This window comes from Diceros bicornis, chromosome 33 (assembly GCF_020826845.1).
Source record: "Diceros bicornis minor isolate mBicDic1 chromosome 33, mDicBic1.mat.cur, whole genome shotgun sequence".
Lineage (NCBI taxonomy): Eukaryota > Metazoa > Chordata > Mammalia > Perissodactyla > Rhinocerotidae > Diceros > Diceros bicornis.
In genome coordinates, this window is record NC_080772.1 from 14,068,111 (window position 1) to 14,075,838 (window position 7,728).

The 7,728-nt window shown below is 46.8% G+C and overlaps 1 long non-coding RNA gene across 1 annotated transcript in view; it reads left to right on the top strand.

The window, feature by feature from the left end:
- Window positions 1–6,527, top strand: part of LOC131396661 (uncharacterized) — a 32,299-nt gene extending 25,772 nt beyond the window's left edge. The window contains exons 2-3 of the long non-coding RNA XR_009216608.1: window positions 4,348–4,423; window positions 5,403–6,527. This is a non-coding gene — a long non-coding RNA (uncharacterized LOC131396661). The remainder of the gene's footprint in view (window positions 1–4,347; window positions 4,424–5,402) is intronic.
- Window positions 6,528–7,728: the final 1,201 nt, after the last annotated feature.

The following is a 7,728-nucleotide window of genomic DNA, read 5'->3' on the forward strand; positions in this document are numbered from 1 at the left end:
GGCAGGAAGCCAGGTCTGACTTGGAGACCAGAGAATGATATGAGGCTGCACTGGCTCAGCCGGTGCACCATTTTCACGATGTCCAGAAGAGGCGGTTCTAGAACTCCACTTGGAAATGAACTCTGGTGCGGCACACCTGACTGTAGGGACTCTTTTCTAAGCAGTAGCCTAAATATGTCATGTCGAAGTTCACACTTACTTCCTCTTGTTCTGTTTAATTGAAAAACACACAGTCTCTGCCCTTTTTCACTTCTGGTCAGCGGTGTAAGTTCCTCATTCAGCACATTGCAGCACACATAAATACAGTGCCCTCGGGGCAGGACAAGAGGTGCAGGAGGGAGAAACAGAACTGCCAGCCTGAGCCCTGTGAGATCTTCAGGGCCCAAGAACCGCACGTGTTCTAGCGGCAAGGTTTGCAAAGCCTGTGCTTTCTTCATCTGGAGGTGAAGAAACAGGCCTGTTTCCTCTCCTGGGCCTTGGTGAGAACTTAATCTTTTGATGGCCTTGCTTTCTCTTTAACTATCACATTAACTCAACTAATTTTAATGGGCTTTGGCATGGACATCTATTTTAATTTGGTACCAGCTTTGTCACATCTTTGAAATCTCTTTATGTCCCTTATGTCATCAGACTCAAGGTCAGAATTGTATGGTCAATAAAGAATTAACCAGAGAAACTTACAGTGGACTGAATGGTGGCCCCCAAAATATCAGGCCCTAATCCCTGGAACCTGTCAATGTTGCCTTTTTTGGAAAAAGAGCCTTTGAAGATGTAATTAAATTAAGGACCTTGAGATGAGGAGATTATCCTGGATTATCCAGTTGGGCCTTAAATGCCATCGAAAGTATCCTTATAGGGGCCAGCCCAGTGGCCTAGTGGTTATGTTTGTGTGCTCCACTTCAGTGGCCCGGGGTTCGCAGGTTCAGATCCTGGGTGCAGACCTACACACCACCTATCAAGCCATGCTGTGGCAGGTGTCCCACATAAAATAGAGGAAGATGGGCACAGATGTTAGCTCAGGGCCAATCTTCCTCAGTGCCCACCCCACAAAAAGTGTCCTTCTAAGAGAAAGGCAGAGGGAGATGATGCACATAGAAGAGTAGGCAATGTGGAGATGGAGGCAGAGATTGGAGCAATGTGGCCACAAGCAAAAGAATGCTGGCAGCCACTAGAAGCTGGAAGAGGCAAAGAATGGATTCTCCTCTGGAGTCTCTGGAGGGAGGACGGCCTGACGGCACCTTGATTTCTGCTCAGTGAGGCTGATGTTGAACTTGTGGCATCCAGAATGGTGAGAGAATAAGTTTCTGTAGTTTGAAGCCACCAAGTTGTGGTAACTTGTCACAGCAGCCACAGGAAACTCATACAGGGACAAAACAGCTAAGGCCTCTATTGTTAGAGCAGTCTGGCAAAGCCTATGGATCACTTCTCAAGGAAAATGGTTTCAAATCATAAAATAAAATACATAAGATCCCGCAGAAAGCCAAATGTATTGAAATACAGTTGTTAGAACATAAGAAAACAACTTTGTGCAGCTTTGAGCACGTTAATCAAGACGACACATTTCAAATATAGGCGAGTTAGAGCTGATTTTATTTTTGGAAAACACTAGTGGGGAGGCTGCTGTGGCCCAGCTTGTGTACACACTGCACTGTGGAGGGACCTGCGGTGAAGAAGGTTGAGCTCACGTGCGACCTACTAGGGGAGGGGGGTCTGATACCCACTGTTATTGTTTTGAAGTAGTGATGAATGTAGAAGTTTCCAAGGCATGTATAGTAGCTGTAATGTGATCATGGAACTATCTGGTGCTCTCTGGGGACCAGGTCCCAGGGACTGCTAATGCTCTGTGGTTTGTTGCCTACATTGGGAATCAAGGGAAAGGCCGAATTGCAGTTTGTGAAGCTCGGGTGCAGGGCCCCCAGCTCCAAGGGAGAGAAAGCAGGAGCGTCAGTGGGTGTGGAGTCGGGGCTGCAGGGAGGCCAAGGAGGGCCGGGCAGGGCTTCTGTAAGGACGGCAGCCTGTTGAGGCGCTGGACTTCTTACGAGGGCGGGCGCTCAGAGGCAGCAGCTCGCCAGGGCCGCCCAGTGATAAAGCAGGGCCGGCCAATTGGGCGGAGTGTCAGGCTGACTATAAAATATGACGGATTAAAAGCTGAGGCTGGTGGTGTGACCTGCTTTCAGACACTTCATTTAGAAGTTATCATATTGCTGGATGCTTCCTATAATTTGTGATGATGCTGATTGTGATAAATCGTGAGTTTCTGGCAAACTCCCCCAGCCTGCTCCAATGGCTGAACAGAGAAAATGGGTAATTCTATGGGAACATTCATGCCACGAATGCGAGCGAGGATCTGGCCGTAACAACAGAATGCTCAGTCAGTGAACAAAGTAATTAAATCAAGCTAATTAAACCACAATAAAAATAATTTTAATTTAATTAATTTCTCTGCACTGATTGAACATTATGTTGCAACCATGAGGCCTTCTGAACACTAATAGAATTTAGGGGCTGGGACACCGAAGTGGTGGTCACTGGTGTGGTACGTGGGTTATTGTTGAGGGAATGAAATTAAATACGTTTAACGAGATGCCGAAATGTTGACGGAGCCACAGACAGAAAATAGTTGTGGAATCAAAATAATGGGATCTTTTTTTCTCCCAGTTAGGTTTCTGTACTAACTAGGGCAATAAATGTCAAATTTGGTAATAATTTAAAAGGTCTAGATAAAGTAGGTGGCACGCGATTTCTTTGCTGTGTTGGAGTTGGTGGGAATCTTATGTCAGGATCTCAGCAGTGAGCGGAAGTACAAGGGACATTTACCTGTCATCAGCCCTACCCCTGGCCCGTGGTACCTAATGAAGGAACCAGAAGCATTAGAACTGGAATCCTGTGAGGTCCTCAGTCAAGGATGAAACAAGTGGCAATTTGTGGGTTTTTAACAGCAACGTGAAAGATTTAGGTGAGGCATATAGAAGGACTTTCTATCTGGGACAAGTATTAAACATAACCAGTTACTTCTTGAAAGCATGAACCATGGTTCCCTCACCCAACCCCCTACCCCTTATCCCCAGTGCTAAGCAGAGAGCCTTACACTAGCTGCTACTCAAATATTTATTGTTAAATTGAATTATTGAGGTCTCAAAGAATTTCTTTCCTTAGCGCTTGAAAATTAGGACGGACACTCTTCTTCTGGGGTTGTTTAGACACTTTAGTTTATAAGCAGGAGGATGCTCAACAAGACGACCTCTCAAGGTCACCTCCCCGAGACTAATTTTGTCATGTAAGCAACACTGGAATTCTGAGTGTGGGTTAGCAGGCGCTCACATAATTACCAACCGTGATTTGAGAGGAGTCCTGTGCTTTGGATCCCAATATTATTTATCATGCACGTTATTTTAATTAATATTTTGTGTGTGTGCCAACATTTGAACCAGACCTCATTATGACTAGCCGGGGCATGGCATTGTTTGCTGAGTGGAATTGTTTTCCGAGATGCAGCTGGATTCTCTCCTTGGCAGCCAGGGAGGGCAAAGAGACCAAGGGCCAGTATTTGCGGAAGCCTCTGCTGCCACAGACGTATGTGGTGATCCTGAGTCCTCATCAGCAAGGAGCTGTTGCTCCATCCAAAGGAGAGCGGTGGAGGGATGCCCCTGGGGAGGGTTCTGGACACTGAAGAAGGTTCCCCAGGGAGCAGGAAGTGGGGATCAGAGCTTGTGATATGTGAGCGCTGCCCGCCAGCCCCAGGAATGAGGTGTGTTCATGTGCCTTTGAAGAGTGAATTGGCACCTTTTCTGTTGTCTGTTGTTATGTAATTGTGCAAACAGTTGTGAATCCAGGAGAGCACAATACCCCTGAGCTCCAAAGACCCTCTGCTCCCCAACGCTCCACCCACAGGACCCGAGGGTACAGGCTCTTCTTCCTGGCAGAGCTGCCCTTGAGGTTAGAACATGACATTTTCCAGGAGATATTTGTTGTTCTGGAAAGGAGAACTTTCAGCTTAACCTGCATTCCAGCAAGTTCTTCCCCACCTCCTTTGGCTTCAACCCCACCTGCATTCTGACTCCGCCCTCCCAGCACTTCCTGGGTGCCGCCCTCACGCACAGGGGCAAACGTCCATCCTCATCACCGGGAAGGCACGGTGCAGCGACTCCATCTCTCTAGAGCGTCTCTCCCATTCTAGCCCCTGATGTTAGAAAGATGTACCCGCCAACATGGAGCTTCCCAGTATTCGTTAATGAGAATTACAACCCTAAAATGACCACCCTTTTCCTCACTCATAGACACATGAGGTCTAGTGCTAGTCATATTTTTTATTTTGCTTCAAATAATGCTATCTAACCTTCATTTCAGGTCAAATAGGTGCCCAGCAATGTGCTAAGCTCTTTACCTGCGTCATCGCATCTGGTTCTCACAGCAACTCTATGAGGTAGGTGCTATTTTTATTTCCTTCGCATGGCTGAGGAAGTGGTGGCTTGCAGAAATTTAATACCTTACTCCAGGTGACAGCTAGTAAGTGGCAAAGCCGCTACTGGAATCTAGGTCTTTCTTTTTCCAAAATCCCTCCTCTTAACCACCACCCTGCCCCGACATGAGCCAGGGACTGAGATACATCCTGTAAGCCTTCCGCTCCTCGCCTTCCCATCGCCGAGCTGCCCACGAACACACATACTGTTCGTCTGTGTCCAAACTCCACAATCCTCCCCCAAATCCTCTTTCCCAACCCCGGAAAGCAGTTTTACAGAAGGAAGATTTTAGACCAACTAAGAATGTTAGGACATTTTTTTCTCTTATAAAGTAGATTAACTACACACTGTGCATCTTTATTGGTCCAAGGATTCAGTCACAGGAGGAAATCTCTTTAAAGGGGTGGACTCGGAGACCCGAGGACACCTCCAACACTGGTCTTGACAGCAGCGGCGAGGCCAGGGTCCTGCGCATGCGCGATGTCCGCGGCGCGGGGCTTTGCTGGACGGTGCTTCTGAGATAATTACCCAGTGCCGGCCACAGGCACGAGACCAGGCGGCTCGGCTCGGTCTCCCCGACCGGAGAGCTCCTCCTTGATCTCCGCTGGTCTCCCTCTCGTGATCTCTTTCTCTCTTCTTCTCTCCAAATCAACTTCGTCAACTCTCCTCCCCATTCCCGTGCCAGCCCCTCACTGTCCTGTCATCTTGACTGCAGTTGGCTCCGCACTACATCCTTCAGGTGGTCTTTGCCGGCCTCATAAGTCTCTGCTGAAAACTGATAATAACAGAAAATTAAGCAGAGAAAATATTTACCAGTTCGGAAACGGCTTGAATTAATGAAATAATGTTTTGGGGCATTTAGATCGCACCGGTGTAATTGGAGGTTGCAAAGTATAATAGTAAGTCATGCAGGGATATCATTTTGTGCCATTTTACTTTCAGGTTTTTGTTAATCCAGTGGGTTTGGTGGAATTAGAAGGCTACTGTGAAAAAAAAAAAAAAAGCCAGAGCAACCTGCTGGCGTGAGAACAGCCTTGTCAACTAGCAGGCGGCTGGACTGTTAGCCTTTATCCAGCGTACAATGAGGGCAATCACCCGGGCCTGCAGCAAGAGTATTGAACGGTCGACACAGGACGTTTTTGTTGAAAGTGGTCCTTTTGATTTCATCTTCCCAGCCTAATGTAATAAAAACAGACATTATGGAACACATTCATCTCAGTTTGATAGGGACCATCATGAATACCCAGCAACGTGTGCAGTCATCAAGGTTACCCGAGTGCCGGAAGTGACTGGAAGATGATCGTTGAGCCAAAGGTTGTGAGCACCTCACCCCAGAGGAGAGCGGGTGGCTGTCCCCAGAGCAGGCCGATGTGTGGATGGAGTAGAAACATGCTGTTTCCACTAGGAGGATATTTGACTTCTCGAACATTCTAAGTTTCAGCCGCAAGCCTGTTTTCTCTAATTAGCAAAACCTTGAGGGGTTATCTCAAAGGAAGAAGAAAGGAAAACAATGTGGAAGGATCTCGGACTTATTTTTGCTGATGGGATGGCCGTTTCTGTGGAAACAGAAAGGGAGGCAGGAACCTGCGCCGTCAGAGGCTTGGTTCCTGTCAGCTTCTCCCACTTGCGGTATTCCCGAATTCCATACTCTGACTCTGGGAGTTTATGACCTCAATGGGGACCAACTACAGAGAACAGAGCCTCACATGAGTTGGGAATTTAGGAGTTCTCTCCCAAACAAGAAGCCCACAGAAGTTAGGGTGACGCTGGCATTTGGGAGGATTCCCACTTACTAACCCTTCTAATTTCCTTAACTACTTGAAGCATTCCAAGTTTACCGTAACAAAGTAAACAGTACTCCCAATATGTATTTGTGTGGTTGCTAGGGTGCTATTCTCCAAGTACTTTGCTGAAGTGCCTGAAAGGAACTGCTTATTCTCTTAGTGTCAGTTATACTCTGCCGGGAGTTTATAGGTAACATTTTGTTGGGCGTTAGAATGAAAACAGGTGAGTAATTGCTGATTGAATTTGAGACATAGTATATGATTCCTCAGACTGAATAAAAGCATGACCTGATATTTCTTATGTCTCATTGTTCTAACAATTACTGTTGAATTCATTGTATTTTATACTATTACAATGTAGTATGATAAGCACCGTGACTGGGAGACGCCCAGGGTACAGTAGGAGCCAAGAGGGGAGCCAAAGGTTGAGCCGTTTGTGTGTGTGTGTGTGTGTGTGTGTTGTGCGCGTGCCCGCATGTTCATGGTGTTTGGAAGTGTATAGCTTAAAAGTGGGCTTCTTGCTGGAGATGTTTTCTAAAATAAATCTCAAAGGATGAAAGGAAGTTAGACAACAAAAGGGAAAGGAGTTACATTCTAGATGAGAGGAATAACGAGGGCAATTGGTATTCTAAGACCTCCAAGTTACTTGGTTAGTGAGAGCTACGATTGCTTGGGGTTGTGGTGATGGATGAGTCTGGAAAAACTGGCAGTGCTCGTGTGTTTCATGCTAAGGAGTTTATCTGTGAAAGGAAGGTAGAAAGGAAGGAGGGAAGAAATGGCAACAGGGAGTATTGAAGAATAGTAAATGATCTAAAAAGATATATTTTTTCCTTTCCCTGGTGATTTTCATAACTACACGATGTCTTTTTTTTTTTTTGGTGAGGAAGATCAGCCCTGAGCTAACATCCATGCTAATCCTCCTCTTTTTGCTGAGGAAGACCGGCTCTGAGCTAACATCTATTGCCAATCCTCCTCCTTTTTTTTCCCCAAAGCCCCAGTAGATAGTTGTATGTCATAGCTGCACATGCTTCTAGTTGCTGTGGGACGCGGCCTCAGCACGGTCAGAGAAGTGGTGCGTTGGTGCGCGCCCAGGATCCAAACCAGGGCTGCCAGTAGCGGAGCGTGCGCACTTAACCGCTAAGCCACGGGGCCGGCCCTTACACGATGTCTTTTAATATTTAACCTCTGAACTCAGTTTCCTCATTTACAAAAAAGAGTTATCCATCCAACACAGGGAAGTTGTGAGGGTCAAGTGAGATACTGGTATAAGGTGCTTAGCACAGTCCCTGGCACATTATTAATGCTCAGTAAATGGTGGTCATTATTATTACCATGAGCGTGGAGGGTGGATTGCAAGGAGCAAAATCCGAAGCAGTAAAGAGGCTGTAATGACAGTGCCAGTAAGAGATGATGGTGGCCTGAAATGGAGTGGAGAGATAGGTACTGATGTGAGAGATATTTGGGGAGCCGGAACCGGCAGGGCT